We start from the raw sequence: 18,314 nt of genomic DNA on the forward strand, positions 1-18,314 counted from the left end.
ATGGAACAGCAAACACAACAGAAAACAACACTACACTGCTATAGCGCCGCGCGATCTGCCCGCTAGTTTCAAGAACAGGTATGCGTTGCCCGCCCCGCTCCCGCGCCGCCGCCGCTGCCGCCCCGCTGCGCGCAAAATTCGAGGCAGAGGCCTAACGAACGGGCCAATTTTTGGAAATATTGCACCAATTTTAACAAAAACACATTCTGACACACAAACGGTAAAAAAATATAACTTTAAGCCGCGGGCAAAAGCAACCCAATAATTACTGAACATGTACTTGAAATTAAATTAAATTTTCAAACATATAAATTAATTACGTAAAATCAAAGAAAATAAACAATTGTTTGCTTTCGGTTTTGTTATATTAAAATATCTAATTTTCAATGTACACAAGTACAGTTAGCGACATAATGTTCGGGACAGGATTTTAATTAAATATCATCTATGAATCAGGAATATTTTTTTTGGTCTTTCACTGTTGGAAAGCCTTATTATTCCCGAGTAACATAGGCTATATTTTATCCGGATACTGGAAGAAGTTGTATGTAGGTGAAACCGCGGTATAAAATATCATATTTTTAAATTAAAATTATTTAACTAGCACAGGTATCGTCGAAAACACTCATCCATTATTTTTTGGTGCTTTCTCTGCGAAGAAGCAGCGAAATAAATAATGTAGTAACTCGATTTCACTGTCGATAAATCAAATTATATTTTTCTCCCATTTATATTAATAAGAAAATTATTGACTGTAATGCTTTTCGGAATAATTTTGTTTCTATAAGCAGGTAATCTTTTTCATCACCTTTCAGAAGAGAATCACATTTTTTTATAAAGAGATGGAATAGTTGTGCACCACCATTTTCTTTTTTTTATGTGTTTACCTTGAATTTCATAACCGACTTACTGTTTCACGTGGATCTCTTTTTACTTAGGTATATAAACATTTTTTCATTTAAAATTAAGGTCTGTCTATACTAATACCATAAACCGAAAAGAATCGTCTTAATACCATAAACATGTTTTTGTTTATTTTTGTAGGTACCGAAATGAAATAGGTATTAAGACGATTCAGCTACACTCTTCCCGAGTAACAAGGTTATATGATTTATCCCGGTCGGCAGTTGTACGTGAAACCGCGGGAAAACGGCTAGTTGATTATAATGGAAATCGAATCCATTAATAAACAAATTAATCATCATCTCAAGAGCCTTTTCCTAACTACATTGTTGGGGTCGGCTTCCAGACTAACCGGTTTCAGCTGAGTACTAGTGCTTTACAAGAAGCGACTGCCTATCGGACCTCAAGCCAGTTACCTGGACAACCCGATAAAGGGGTATCGGGTTCCCCTGGTAACTGGTTAGACTGCTGTCAAACCAACTGGCTTTTGACTACCCGTAACGATTGCCAAGGATGTTCAATGACTTCCGGGACCTACAGTTTAACGTGCCATCCGAAACACAGTCATTGGTGTCCAAGATATACTTAGTAAGTAAGTACACTCATACTAGACAAACATACAATTTAAATCGACGCAGATATTCATTAATTTGTTTCACTTTATACAACTTACCTATCAATTACGAATTTTGGTTTATTGTTTTCAATAATAATTTCCGTTGAAATATTATTAAGTACAATTATAATTTTGAAAGCCCGCTTTTGCCGCTGACTGTACGATCAGCATCAAAAGGAGCTGGAAATAAAACCGGCCAAGTGCGAGACTCGCGCACGTAGGGTTCCGTACCATTATTTATAAAATGAGCGAAAAATTACATTTTTTGTGTGGGAGCCCCCCAAAATATTTATTTTATTCTAGTTTTAATTTTTTGATATAGCGGCAACAGAAATACATAATCTGTGAAAATTTCAACTCTCTAACTATCACGGTTCATGAGATACAGCCTGGTGACAGACGGACGGTCGGACGGACAGAGGAGCGAAAAAAATAGGGTCCCGTTTTACCCTTTTGGGTACGGAACCCTAAAAACAAAATTTTCAAAAGTGCGTCACAAAGTAAAGGGTAATAATTTCATCACGATGTTTTTTAGTTTTGAAAATTTTTATTTGGTCAGTTACTTTTGTGGTCGACTGTACCAAGTACGGGAAAAACCTCAAAGCTTTTATAATAATAATGTAAAGGGCGCCACAATTATATGGAATGTCCCATTGTTTGTTCGGTTGAATAAGCATTATGTTTTTGGACAGACAAACATATTAATATGAATAAAATACTAATTAAGTTGAGTAAGTCTTATATCACGAACTTAAGATTTTGTTTAGTCTTCAGTCTAGCTTCGCCCAGCGGTTTCACTCACGTTCTTACCGTGGCCACGGTATATGTTGATAATACCTATAGATTAAGAGGACGAATTGGAATTTTTGGCGCCAAGGATCTCAATTTTTCTCAGTAAATACGAAACGGATCAAAATACAACTTGGTTACCTGAAAGTTCATGATATAAACCTTATTTTGTTAGACGTCAAAACATGATTATGTAACTTTTATAACAGAGAAAAATATATCAAACATACCTCTTTTTAAAAAGAGATTCACATATTATGGGCAAACGGGACCGATTTAAGCCTCTTAACTTTTTTAGTAGTTGAGTATATACATACTCTTTAAAATTGTAGAAGGAATTTTTATCAAATTATCATTTCCAAATAATAAAATTACAAAACCATTTTGTCGCTTACGACTTTTAGTTATAAGCTAGCGCGCGTATTGTTATCCTCGCCCCGCTCAGACGCTCCGACCCCTTTTGGCGCCTTAGATGCGCGTGCCGGTTATGGAATTATTGTTGACCAATTCGTCGCCTTAAGCCCCCGTGTTCCTAAAAATAACCTATGTTATCCTGATACGTAAGGTAAACAAAGAGTAACAAACATACCCACACACTCACAACCTTTTGCTTACTAGAGATAGGAATTGGACATTACTGTATGTAATATTTATCTCTAGCAGAGAACTCAACAGAGAGAATATTGGATACAACCATTAGTGTGTGAGATACCTATCAGATATTTAAGACACAAAAATGGTACAAAATCCAAAAATAACATTCCAGTATTTGCGAGGTTTAACATAAATATAGTTCATAGGTACGCTGATACTGGAGAACCATGTATTTTTCCATCTAAAAGACTACAAAATCATGTACTTTTCCATATAATTCCTTTAATAGATATATCCAAACATGAGGTTAATTGGAATGTTACATTATTAAAGATAAACATCGCTTTTTGTAGCTTCTATGTGATCAAGGCGAGGTCCTACTGTTAGCGGGAAATAAAATATTAACCGAACTCACAAAAAAAAATGTTTCTCAATTCGATCGCCTATACACAATTGTAATATTTTTGTGGTAAACATTGAATTTATATTTAAACCAATCTTTGATTTACTAGCTCTTTCTCGCAGTTCCACGCGTCTCCTGAAAGAACTACTTTCTGCACCTAGACAAAAAATCTTCATAATATCCTTACTCAAGCTCCAAGCTATCTTATTTCAAACGTTTACATTCGTTATTCAGTTGTTTTGACCGACAGAGTTAGTTTCTCATTAATTTAATTGGTAAGGACAAAAAGTTACACTTACTCCAAAGTTCCTCACTATTTTACACGCGATTTAACTCGCGTCCCGTGCGAACTACGGCCCGTACCGGGATAAAACCGTTTCGAAGCCTTCACGGTGCAAAAGAAATGTTTCTTGTTTATTCTATTAAGTAGTGTAGATTAGCAAAAACGAGAAGTTTTTCATACTTCATGCCTAAAGTACGACGTTACTAAACGCTTAAGCGATTCTACCGCTACCGCTTACAAAGGGACTAAGCCCTATTCCCAATCATGTAAATACAGCATTCATTTCAGGGCATTGTTTAGCGTAACCGACGGTTATGTAGGCAACTGTTTGCGCGTGAAATTAAAGATTTTATCCGACTGCCCTCTTGTTGGGGCGGCTTTTTTTGGACCCTGAAAAGCAAGGTTAATTATTTTGAGGTTAATTTGATTGTTGGTTTGTATGGGTGTCAATATTTAAAGGTAGTATTGTAAGGGAATTGTTATTTAAAGTGAGTTTTACATTTTTAACCGTCTTAAAAAAAGGAGGTTCTCGGTTTGCCCCGTGAATATTTATGTTTGTGCGTGATTATCTTTAAGTGGTTTTTATGGCAGTATTGGCAGAAAAAAAATGTTTTTTATATAATGAAATAAAGAGAATCTCACCTAGAAAATATTCGCATACAATTTCTGTTAAATACGATTAAGAGCCCAGCAAATAAATTGAAAAAACAATTTTAATTTTGATATAAGTATAGCAATAAAATTATTGTGTAGAACACTCCCTATAAGGTTAATTTATATTTTTTTTGTTAAAAATACAAAAGAAGACAATTAAACAAATTGAAAAAAGGTAAACAAAAAGTTTTCTCTTTGACAAATAAATCGTATTAACAGTTTTGTTTTGTTTACTGTGCCAATTTTACTGGACTCTAGTGTACCTACAGGTATTCTGTAGTACCATGGAGAACAGAATGACTAGCAGAGATGTCATAACGCAAAATCTCCTAAGAAAGTAGCGCGCCAAAATGCGGGTGTTCGGGGGACGAGGAACGTTACTAGCTCCGCCATTATACACCTTCTTTGGAACCCGCCCCTTTTTTTAAAACCAATCTATCATGAGCAATCGTTGACAAATGTCTTAAGGAACCCGAACGCGTCATTACTGGTGAAGTTTTGATAACGTCTGCCATACCCAGTTGACCTACAAGAAGGCGCCTGATGACCTACCTGCCTTATGGCATCTCCGTTCTTTCCTTCCTCCGTGTGTTACTAAGTATGTAGTAGAACCACGTTTAAGTTTGTACCTACCTAAGTGAATTGTTGGTCTTGCTCCCTGAAAGCACTTTGAAGTAATGAACTTAAAATATACTACTTGCGTTTAATGAGTTCACTTGGAGGTTGGACGTGGTAGCTATTTTATTTTAAAAACGTATATTATTTAGATACTTAGGAGCAAAAGTCTGAGATTATGTAAAATAAAATATAATAATTTAGCCTTTTCCCAACCCTGTTGGGGTCGGTTTTCGGTCTAACCGAAAGCAGCTGACCAGTGTTTTAGATGGACCGACTGCCTATATGACCTCCTCAACCCAGTTACCTGAGCGACCACCTAGGCCTTTTGTTAGACTTTCTGGCTCCTGAAATTCTATAACGAACGACTGCCAAAGATGTTCAAATGACAACCGGTACCCATCAATTTAACCTTCAAAACACGGAGGAACGCGGCATGATAAGAGTAAGGTCACCCATCCACAGACCGATCGCACCAAGCATTGCTTAATCTTATCATCGATAAAGCTATGCTTTGATTTCTTAGCCACAAGCTTATCAACCCCAAAGTATGTTCAAAAAAATATTGCAAAGCTGACCCTTAAAAACTTTGACTGTTGAACTTCGACATCCTGATTGGTCGATACACCATTTGCCTTAACACCAAGCAACTCAGTCAAAAGTTTAACAAAAATATTTTACCCCAACATCGTACACCATAAGTTATTTGGCTCACTTCGCCGATGTGACTGCCAAACACAACTAGTGTGAACTGGCTTTAAATTATTTCGCAGCTTATCTACAATTGTGAGGGTTAACGAACTGTGGGAGTGTTGGTTAGTTTTTTGTGAAAAAATATATACATAGGTAAAGTATCTAAATAGTTAAGAATATTTTTCTGTGCTTCTAGCAATAAGACCGCCCGTTGTGTCACCTAGACGCGCACCCAAATAAATTAGCCTGTAGCCTGCCTTAAGGCTAACTGATATTAAAATAATTGGTCCTTCGGATTAGTAGTTGCTGGGATCAGATATTCTAGGGACCACACTCAGATACTAACTTCCGATTCTGTTATTTAGCCGGTTTTTAAAATGAATCTAGATAACCACGGATCAGTACTAAGGAACCGTATCTTAAACAATCAAAATACGACCTAACCATATTATTTAATTTTCAGAATATATTTAAAAAAATTAAAATCACACACTCAAAAAAACTCCGTAATTTCTTAACACAACCTTTTTAATACTTACAATTGATTCTAAAATTCACCAATAAACACCAAACACGAATATAGCCATTATAGCCGAAAACGTCTGACCCCTCACATAGGCACCTAGCGTTGCATTCACGTAGTAACTATTACTTCGAGTACCTAGATTAAGAAGCATAAGTACCCATGTGCTTGATATATGGACCAATTTGAAAAAAATAACATCGTTAGATAGCCCATTTATCGAGGAAAGCTATAGGCTACTTTTTATCCAGGTACGCGAAGAATTTCTTCGTGACGCGGGTAAAACATCTGGAGGAAGCTAGTTAATAGGTAGCCACCGACAACTGTTGTTCTTATACTGTAAAAATATTCCTTTTTATTCAATCACTTAGAAATTGAAACTAAATGTGTTTGCAAAATTCACCAATAAACACCAAACACGACTGTAGCCATTATAGCCGAAAACGTCTGACCTCTCACATAGGCACCTAGTGTTGCATTGTATTCCGTAGTCACGTAGTAACCATTACTCATAGATATTTTACGTGATCAGCGGCGCGGAAAAATAGCTTCTCATGTACCAAATACGAGAACTCTGATTGTATTAAGAATGGTGGGCGGAAATCTGGAAATTTCAGATGTTTTTTGTGATGTTTTTGAGGATTTCTCATAGTTTACAAGCTATTGACATGCCTTAAATGTCTTCAAAAGGTTTTAAAGAAGACAATTTTTATCATTTACTGCTCTAATATTACTGAATCAATATGGAAAAAACTAGAAAAGAGATGTGAATTCATCTATCAAAACAAAATAAATTACGAAATAGTTTATAAATGCTTTATAAACGCACGTAAAAATCGCTACAAAACTTTTCAAACTAAAGTTCCAATTCTTATCTTCCAACTCTCCACAGATGTTACAGTACCATATTATTGTATTGTCATCAAATTACATACGAAATTACAACATTGCTACATATATGTAAGTTAACTGTCAATTTTCTTGACGCTACGATCCTGGAAAATGGTAAAATTAGGCACATAGATTCCATTACATACATAGTTACATACAGGTCGTCCGAAAAATATGTGTTAAAAATACATAGACAAAATATCAACATACACTCTGAAAGCTATTGACACCATTTTTCTTGTTTGGCCTTTTCAAAATAAAATAGTGTTATTATTATAATCCGATGTCGTTTTATCCGTCAAGTGACAAATTACGCGCCATTACCGCGGCCATGTTGGACGCCATCTTGTCGAATATTAATGCGCGCCATTTTGTGAAGCTTATCGCGGTTTAGTGTTTCAGGTGTTAAATATTTTTTATTTATCACTATTTTTTATGTTAAGTGGTCAATAATGGTGAAATTATAAACGCGAAACTTTGTTTGTGGATGGTACCTATGTGGATTTTTGGTCCTCTTTCACGCAAAAACTATTAAATGTATATTTTGTGTCTTATGCATTTATTTCATTTGTAATTTGTTAGTTTAGTTTAGTTAATATTATTGGACATGCTGAGGTCTTCTAAGTGAATGATATTCCCATTGTTTTATCACACCATGTCATGTTATGTATACATCTTTTGTTGGAGATCCTAAATAAAATACATAAAATAAATGGGTATTGATAAAACTTACCCAGCTTAAAGTTACCTACCTGCTATCCTAGATGACTATATCCTAGAATTCACATTAACTACCTGCTATCCTAGATGACTAGAATCCACATGTATCTCAAAGAGGAATAGGTACTTATTTTCCGTAACAGGATAAAGACTTTGATTTGAAAAATGATTAAACTGAAACTGAAGTTATATCGGGTGTGTCGTTCATAATCACATTAAATGAAATGCGTTAATATACTGGTTAATATTATGTCGATTAATAGAAATAAAAAAGAAAAATACGTAAAATTCTAAATTCTTTCTTTCCTGTCATCTTTCTCTATTATGTGTGTGTACAAAAATTTGTAAATAAAATAAATAAATAAATAAATAATAAATAAAAATAAAAAAATGAATTTTTCAAACAAAGTAAATAGAATAAAAATGTACGAAAATTAGAACACCATATAAAAGTCAGTCATTACAAACAACTGAAATTTTCCCTTGAAAACTGACAGCTGTCAACTGAGCAAAACATTCGATACTCCTAACTTTATCTCTGCTTTACACATGATGTTGTAAATTATAAAAACGAAAAATGACTCCTGTGGCTAAACCACTGAATGGATTAGGTTATTTTTTTTACAATTCGCCATAGAATATCATAAAGTATATGTGATAGGATTTAATGTGATTATGAACGACACACTCTGTATGTTTTTTTTAGGTTTTAGACAATACCTATTGTAACTCCATTGTTATGAATTTGGATTTGTCATAATTACTTTCTTCTGACTTAAGACTCGCAAAGACTGCCGAAGATTTGCAAATGACAGTTGAGCCCTATTAATTTAACGTCTACGGAAACACTAAGGAACTCGTAACACAAAATGGTCACTTATCCACGGACCGACGGCACCAAGCTTTGCTTAAACTTAAGACTGTTATTTAGCCACACTTTTCTAGTAAAATAGCCACTATGAGATAAAAATAACTATATGATTCCATAATTCTCCAAAACTATCTTTAAATAACTTCATTATGGTTAAATCCAGATGTTATGTCCCACCCAACATGAGACCTTCACCCAAAAACGTATCTAATATTATTTTATTTATTTGTCTGTCTGTGAGCCGTCAATTAGTCTCCGTATGTTTTGGCAGCACCATCTGTCGCGATTGAAGTTATTTTTAACTATTTCAGCTTTTGAATAGTTTATTTTTCAAACATTTTTGGGACATAAGCGTTTATTTTTAAGTTTGGTGTGCGAGTTAAAAGATTGCTGTTTGGTTTGTGTTTGCATCTGGTTGTATTAAAAGGGGGTCAGAAAATCATTGATACGTCATAACTTGTTAATAGATTGCAAATTTTTATATTGCTTTGAATAATGAATCGAAATGATTTCAATGTTCTAAGTCCCCCAAAAGTCTCAAACTGATATTAAAAAAGCGATTAACAAACCAATTGTCTGATTTCGGTTAGTGGGTGAGTACATAAATAATCATAAATGCCACTTAGAGCTTCGGAATCGGCCCTGAAACAAAAAGGACTCTAGTTAAAGCGCTTTCACACGGGCAGATTTTGTCGTGTAAAAGCTGGTGTGTGGTGTGAAAGTGATGTAAGTTTGACATTTTCATACAAACAAAAATGCCAAGATTACTATATCATCAATGGGAAACGAAATAAATATTCCAAAATATTACACCCCACGATATTTTCTCACATTAGGATAAAGGATATAACACAATTTCCCTAGCGCAATCATTCAACTGTAATTTCGATGATAAAGCGCCTTTTTTCACCAATAAAACCGGTGTTTTTACGCTTTCCTTATCAATGGGGAATGTGATACCTTTTTTGTGGTAAAACGGTATCATAATCTTTTGGTTTGTGAATCTTTTATATGTGACTTATTTTACGAAGTCAGATTTGAGATTTGATTATATTCTAGCAGATATTAATACGCGAATGTTGCTCATTGTGTGTCGCGTTTCAGTATTGAACTGCGCAAGTTAAGACCATCAGAAAATTTTCAGACTAAAGTAAAGTTATAACGAGGTATAGGTACACAAAACCAAAAGAAATCAAATATAATAAATATGAAAGACTTATCTCCCAAAATAAAATAAATACTTCAGAACTACTTCCAAGTAATCATAAATGACTTAAATGTCCCCCCACAATGGCACTCGACACTTAAATGACCCATATTTTGACTTCGAACGCTCGTTAAGACGACATGCCTCGAAATCTTATAGTTATAATCATAATAAATAAGTATTTAGCTTGAAAAAAGTTGCTTTGCTTTCCTTTTATTATTTTTTTTGAGATTATTTAAATGGTTCTGAGAATTTTTGTGTGTAAATTTGTATTTGCGTGCGTAGGAATTAGATTTGTATGCCTTTGTGATATAGCGGTTTTATTACATGAAAACAGATTAACCGTACCTACATGTGTGCTTAAGTAGAATCATCGGCAGGAATCTTGAGCGCTGACCTTCACCTGCGCAGAAGTGACCAATCCCGAGTGACGGCTATGACGCGATGCGCTGCAGGCCAATCACCGCTTTAGCCCGCCTCCGCGCCTCACTTCATACCACAAAAGGGACCCAATTAATTAGGTACTTCAGTGCTCAAGATTCCTGCCAATGATTATACACATGCACATTGTCTTTGTGTAATGTTTGAGAGACACTGAGTCATACAAAAACAATGTGGGTATACATTTACACACACAAATATAGCTCACCCGCTTTCATGAGATAGAATATTAATTCTGTAACGGCACACAAATCTACCAGCAATAGCACGCCACACACATAGCAGATTTTACACACAAAAATTCTCAAAATAAGAAACTTAACAAATGACTTACAGTCCTATTGCGGAGATGTACTAAGTATGTATTTACGGATGAAACTACTTTAAAGAAGTAAGACTAAAATAACATTTCAAATAACAGACTACTCTTAAAACTAAACACAACATTCACACACTATTTGCGGCTCATCCGTCCAAATAACACCCTGGAATTTTATCTAGAACATACCCTTGTCTATTCTGTCAATATATTTGTCCAATTCCGTACATTCCATTTTATTAAAGTCTAGTCTACCCGGGCTCCCGGTTACCCGGGTACATACAAAAGTGTTACATTAAATATTTCGTGTCGGGGTATCCTTGATCCGACAATATCTTCGGGTTAAGGTCAGGACCATGGAGTACATAATGACTACCGGAGATGTTATACGCAAAATCTCCTAAGAAAGTAGCGCGACAAAATGCGGGTGTTCAGGGGACCCTTAGACGCCTTCTATGGAACCTGTTCTATATTTTGAAAATAAAATCACCAATCATTCAAGACCAACTTTGATAGCTTGGTTTTGATTTGTCAAAAGAAGCGTTGTTGAAGTACCATTTAGTTTAACGAACATTAAAATTTCAGAATAAAAGTCAAATTAACCATGGTCAAAATTGACAACGGTCAAATAGTAACTTTAACTTACCATAACGTACGAACAACCGGGCCTTACTGATCACGCCTCGTACGTTGCTTGACCTACAAGAAGGCGCCTGACCTACCTTCCTTATGGCATCTCCGCTATCTTTCCTTCTTCCGTGGTTAGAACCGATTGAAAGGGTAACGATAATCAAGGGTGACATACAAACTTGTATTGTGTTAGCTATTGTTTTGTTTTACAAACAAGATAAGGAAAAGAACGAAATAGAATGAAACTTTTCGTGGAAAATAGAATTTTGGATAAGTCTGAAAATAATATTTAATACATTATGGAAGATTTATAGCGACAAACAAAAGAAAGAAGTTATTTAAGACATTTTGTCGAATTATTGATAGGCGCAATTTATTTAGCAGATATACAACGTTTTCACACTAGCGGATTTTCTGTTAGTTTTTTTTAGCGAGTCATTTCGGAGTGACAACGCTGTGCTGGCGTTTTTAAGAATGCATATTCATGCCATAGCAAGCAAATTAATAACCGCCGGTATGAAAATGACATTAAACACCCCACGACAGATTTTTTCACTCAGACCTTTTTTTCTCTTTATTAATTGTTACAGACACTTATGTGTATGTCAGTACCATCATACCATATAACAAGAATTCATAACTAAAGCGTAACTTAGAAAACATAAATACTTTGTACGCCTGGTTTTGCTACGCGCTGAAAATTCACCATTGCAAAAGCACTGTATAGATTGTAGCACACAATATCAACTCAGAAAGGGATCCTCACCTTAGTTCAGTATCAGTTGTAAGAAACTCCGTACTGCAACGCATATTTATCGGAATCACTAATCGCCTCGCCTCGAGACAAAACTTTCTTCTTCTTCTTTCGTGTCGATGACATGTCATATATTGAGACTACACTATGTCAGCCCAATATGCCGCCACAGCGAGAGCACGGCCGGATGCGCTCATTAGGTCCTGCCGCGAGCAAATTTAACAAAACGTTGATACGGACGATATGTTTACGAACCTTTTCCAAGAATATGTGCTACGACCTAGAATACCTACCCGAAATCATCAGGAATTTTTCATTTTCGAGCGGTTGTATCTGTTTGAAAAATAAGTGTTACTCTTTGAAACACCTGAATGGATTCAAATATTACAATGTTCTATGAACTTTGAGGAGCAAAACAACAATTTATTTCCAAAATTAGTCACATCTTTTCTATCAAAATGGAACAAATAACTTGTAGTCACTATATCACGATATATTTAGAAATCAAAGAAATTGGATTTCTTAATATATCTTTCAATGCCTTAGAACCTTTTAAGAATTCGCATGGCTAAATTCAAAAGCATTCACCAATAGGAAATCGAACCCTCTTTCTTACCATTCACAAACTATCAACCACTCCAATGAATGTCCCCAAACAAACCACAATCTTTAGTCCCAAAATATATTAACATACACACTTAAACCCTTAAATTTAGACCCCCATCCAAAATTCAAGACATCCATTGAATCGGTTTACGAAACTAACCCTGCGTTATTCACAGGGGGTCTTGAAAAAAGAACGGCATCCATTTAAAATACCCTTTTTGCAAACAGAGGTCCTTTCGACGGGTAATGTGAGGTCCCCTGAATAGACAGGACCCATAGTTCATTAATTCTGGTGAATAATGACTGGGGGACCTGTCTACTTGGTGCTGAAGGGTTAGGATTGCGGTATTTCTAGGTTACTTTGGCCGTTTCTAAGGTACTGTTGATGTTTTATTTAAGGGAGTCCTTTATAGGGTTAAGTACCTGGTTGCATTGTTCTTTGCTGCATTGTAGTCTGGGTATGTATGTGCCAAAACTATGAACATCAACATACTTATATTATCTACGTTGTGTGAATAAAAATAATAGTTATTATAGTTCGGCCATTCAGAGAATGCGTTCCTGACACGTCGCGATTGAACTGACGACGTAACTACATTCATTGATTATTGATATAATAATGTTGTTTTAATGCTCCTCAATTGTTAAAACGGTAAACAACCAGCAAAAATATTTTTATCGTAACTGCAACGCCATTGCAAAGTTACGTCGTCAGTTCAATCGCGACGTGTCAGGAACGCATTCTCTGAATGGCCGAACTATAGGTGTGAAGGTACCTATTAGCTGTTCAGTAGAAGACATCCTATCATATACTCTTCTTATGTACTCCTTTTATGTATTCATCTTATAAACTCCTCTAATATACTCCTCTTATGTACCCATCTTATGTACTACTCTTATGAACTCCTCCTATGTACTCCTAATACATGCTCCTCTTATGTACTCTTCTTATTTACTTCTCTAATGTACTCTTCTTATTTACTTCTCTAATGAACTCTCTTATGTACTCCTCTTATGTACCCGTCTTATGTACTCCTCTTATAAACTCCCTTATCAACTAGTTTCAACACTAGAAACAGACATAAATTAACCGCATCCAAGTATCGGTAACAAAAGTGCTTACAGTCCTTTTGTTATTTGATGTGAAAAAAATGCTTAAAGCAAATTTAATCAAATGCAGTAGAAATATCAATCTGCCGCAAATTAGTTATCGGCGATTTAACAACTGAAAATGATTAGGTTATCGTTGTAGTTAAACTGTGCAACAGACCGTAAATGTCAAATCACTACTAAAGCAGCCATATTACTACAAATACAATGAAACTTGATTAAAATAACAATTGACATTGACAGCACATTCCCACCCTACAACCATACAAGTACAAAATAAATATTCTTCTCAAAAGAAAAATACATATTATTATTTTTTTCTTGCGAAACGGGATGAGGAAAACGTCCTAATATGACATTGTAGCAATCGGAATGATAAAAGATTTCCTTACTGTCGTATTTCTTTTATTTTCACATCCTAATCGATTTTTTAACAAAAAAATAAAAGAGGTACATATTCTGCGAATCGTATAAGCCTACGCGCAAACTAAAGACTAAACAGTCGGCCGACTGTTGACGATGGTTGGCAATTTTTTTTAAAAAGATCTTGATTCCAATCAATGTTTTCAGTCGGTCCTATACCGACTAATGTGCGTACTACCATTCATCTTCATACTGATGTATGAGCCCAAACAGACTATCAGCCGACTAATATTTTGCAGTGTGCGGGTACTCTAAAGTGGATTTCTTTCAACTGAAAAATATGATTATATTTTCAAAACGATCTCAAAAAGTCAACGTAAAATTCTGTTTAACATTTTAGTAATTAATTGAAATATAATGCTAATTAGAAAGAAAACTTGGCACACATCCCATTCGAAAAATCTACTAAAAATGTTGCCAGCGCAAAGGTAAAATACTACTATAATATTTTCTTTAGTGCTGTAATACATCATTTGGAAATCAATAGAGGTATATTTTATACCTGATGAATTATTAAAGGTATATATTTTTCGATATATTCCTCTTCTCGAGTTTATTTTGACAAATATTTCGATATAAGAGGAGATTAGTCGCCGGTGGGGGTTGCGACATAATATATCAAACTTACCGATATCCATTACATATGTTGATGGCAATAGGAATTGAGAATAGAGATTAGACTTTTGACTTTGAAAGCAATAGGAACTAAGAATAGAGATTGGACTGTTGACCAATTTGTGAATTATGGCGTGTATTCTTTAGTAACCATTTTGTTGATTTCAAAACCATCTAATGTCAGTTTTAAAGTTAAAGTTCGAATTTACACTAATCTCCATATTTAGAGTCTGAATGTCTGTTTTCCGGCGACCTTTATAAGGTCGTCTGTCCACCTTGTTGGTGGACGTCCTACGCTGCGCTTGCTAGTCCGTGGTTGCTCCTTCTAGTACCCACCACTAATGGACATCATTACATATTTAGGTAAAGTATATTTGTCAATGGCCCTTTGTGTCTGTCATTTTACTTTTTTGACACAATCCATTGCTATCACAATACGTAATACAGACTATCCCACAAGCAATTCGTCTTACAAGTCGACATTTCACTTCCCTAACCTATATTTTTTCCTTTCTTTCGTGAGATACTATTGACTTTACGATCCACAAGGGGTCACAACCACTTTATAATACTTTTATCTTATTTATTTTGACCCCACAAATCTGGGATCTCGGGTCACAGAAAAACTTATTTGAAAGTCCCTAGTTCTGTTAAGAATAGTTGAATCGATTTTGGGGGCTCTCGTTACGGTAAAGTTTTGTAATAGTTAGGTTATTTGGTCCGTATTTGAATTGTTCATGTATGAAGCATCAGGGGTTGAGATAATGTAATCAAACTTTTTCTGATAATATTTTTGGAGATGTAAGTGTGTTATTCAAAATGGAATATTGTATTGGTATTGGCGCAAGAATTCTTAGAAATATTATTATAGGTAGGTAAATGTAAAACTGACCTTGTATGTCTGGTATGTCTGAAAGACGTCAAATATCGTAAGAAATATGTTTTTCTTAAAGATATTTCGGTATTATAAGCTCTCTAAATATACCAAGAGTTTATATAATTTACAAACTATGTAGGTCATAAAAATACAAAAAAAACTAGTCTAGACAGTTTTCAATAACCCTGAAATTAATGGAAAAACACGAGAGTAAAGTGTAAAATTTCACAAAATTAAATGTGAGTCGATTAATATTATTAATATGGTAGCGACCTCGACCAGTTGGCAAGATGCGCGAGCGCCGGTCAAGGCGCCCGCTCTGTCTCACGCGAATTATATTCGCCTGAAAGTCGGTGTGAAGTTTATTTTGGAAGTCTAGTTATACTTTTTGTTATTAGATTAATTTGTGAAGTGAAGATTTACAAGAGTAGTGTGTTTTTTCAAGTTTTGCAAATAGTGACGAATTTGAAGCAACGTCGTTAAAAGACGGTAAGTTTGCATTTATAGTTTATTTTATGCTGGGCTCGTTCAGTCATGGCGACCTCTTGAGATCGATTCCAGGCAAGCGAGAATATCGCTTTTCAAAGTTGGGCGTGCTTCTTTCACTTATTATTGAGGTGGGGACAAATATTTTTTAACAAAGTAAGATTTGCATAGTGATCTTAAACAAAGCATAAAGTACTTTGAAATCCTTGACATTATCACCTTGACAAATCTCCCCAGGCACTAAACAAGAAAATTATCCTAAAACATAAATATTTACTTTAAATCTCAAGAACTTGGCGATGGCAACACAAACTTTGGAAGTGTATCATAAAACCGATGCACGCATTCGATATCTTTTATTAACACTATAAAATGTTAGAACATTGAATCAACTGGAACCGCACAGTAACGCACATATCTCTGTACGAAAATGCATGTTAATTCGGGTGTCGACTGTCGAGGCAACGCAACAATAGTAATAGTGCACTCATGCCTTTTCGATTTCATCGTTACGCACGCACACGTCAAAATTTGCAAAAACGAGCATAAATAAAAAAGAAAGAAAAATGTATTTACTGTCACAATAGAAGACAGTAGTGGAAAAAGTTTTCAATTCAACATTATACCAGACAGCTGTTGCCTGGGGCTTGTTTTCAACTAGACCTAAGAGGAGTTGCGGGTGTCAGTATGTATGAAGAATAATGTTTTACTGAATTAAGCAAAAATTAAATTAAAGTTGGCGCACACATAAAGCATTACCGGCTTGGCGCTCTCGTATCTTTTGGGAGAACAGAAGGCAAGACAATGCCGTATCCAGTTGGTTGAATGCTCTTAACAATAAAGTGTAGCTATTTCCGAAACATTTAATGCTGACATTATGAAATGCAAAAATCCAGCACAACTGCCAAGTTTGTAGCTTAGAATGTTTCATATTTTTATTGAAAAGTATAACTTTAGTTTTATGGGACATTTCAAGAATGGTTTTTGTATCACACGGAGATCTGCTGCAAGTAGGTGGTCTGAAAATTATAACGCTGCTAACCCACAGCACATTTGATGAATTTTGACGTCGTTAAATAAAAAAGTTTTACTTTCCACGGGAGCTACTTTGCGTTCTTGGATAAAAAATATCGTTCATCGGTAATAATGGTCGATATGAAATTCAAAGAATTATTCAAAACAGTCTAGAATTCCTGAGATTATCTTGTTCAACCTAACAAACTCTTAAATTTTATCACATTATTGTCAAGATATATTTATTCGTAAATTCATAGAAAAGAACTGTTTTACATCTTTCAGTTCTAAATTATAAAGGATTACTCTCCTACTCAACTCTTCTCCGTGTGAGAGGAGGCCTGTGCCCAGCAGTGGGACGATAAAAAGGCTGTAACAGTACTCTCCTACAGTTCCTAAAGTCCCGGTAACACGAGGACATTTCCAGATTACACATATAACCAAAAATCAAAATCGCTCCAAAAATCTATCCGGGAAATTGAATACTATTTCCAGTGACACAGTGTAAAATATAAAACACATTCGCATTTGTTTACGAGCTGCACTAAAGTGGTAACATTTCCACGACATTAGCAATGGCTCGGATGGACGGACACATTCGCCATTTTGAATACAAAGTCGTGTGTGAACGGGATTTTTATATGTATTTTTGATGTTACTGACTCTTTGTAGAATATGCAGCTCTGGTGATAATCCTGGGTTAGACCTAAATGTACCGACAACATAAACAGAGTTCTTAAAACTACTATCAATTTTCACGTTAAGTTTCGAAGGAACAGTTGTTTTAAAAAGATGCCGTTTATGTTGCCGTTGAACTTAAGGCTTTCTTTTTTCACAATTTGCTTTAATTTTATTAATCATTTGTGCAGACAAATAAAATCTAGTTGTTTCCCGTGGTTCCACTTTTCTGAGGGAACTACTTCTCGTAACTAGATAAAAAGTAGACTATGTACTTTCTCAGGCTTTAGACTATTTATTTTTTATCTGTGCGCCTTTCATTTTCATCAGTGCAGTAGTTTCGATGTAAAACCGCAACATAATGAGTTATGCATCACACCCCATGCATCTTACCCTTTCATGTAGTAAAATCTAACTACAAAATTGCACATTATAACAGTCCAACATCATCCAAACTTCCTTAAAAATATCCCCCCAAGAAAACTAAAAATTAATTAAAAAGCAAACGCTTGAACTAAAGTAGTCGACTAGAGATATTCCGCGAACAACCCGGGCACTTCCGGGAAACACTAGTGTAGTTTAAAAACTGTGCATCGAAG

General features: G+C 35.2%; 1 protein-coding gene across 3 annotated transcripts in view; it reads left to right on the plus strand.

Moving 5' to 3' along the window:
* The window catches only part of LOC124641232, a 217,263-nt gene that overhangs the window by 109,505 nt on the left and 89,444 nt on the right, over positions 1–18,314 (plus strand). Inside the window, exon 1 of one of the 3 annotated variants that reach the window (XM_047179263.1) lies at positions 15,892–16,026. The exons of the other annotated variants lie outside the window; for them this stretch is intronic. The gene's annotated coding sequence lies outside the window, so the exon portion shown is untranslated. Of the gene's footprint in view, positions 1–15,891; positions 16,027–18,314 lie in introns of those variants that run through there. 3 annotated transcript variants of the gene reach the window in all.

The sequence above is a fragment of the Helicoverpa zea genome, chromosome 22, assembly GCF_022581195.2.
Source record: "Helicoverpa zea isolate HzStark_Cry1AcR chromosome 22, ilHelZeax1.1, whole genome shotgun sequence".
Classification (NCBI taxonomy): Eukaryota; Metazoa; Arthropoda; class Insecta; order Lepidoptera; family Noctuidae; genus Helicoverpa; species Helicoverpa zea.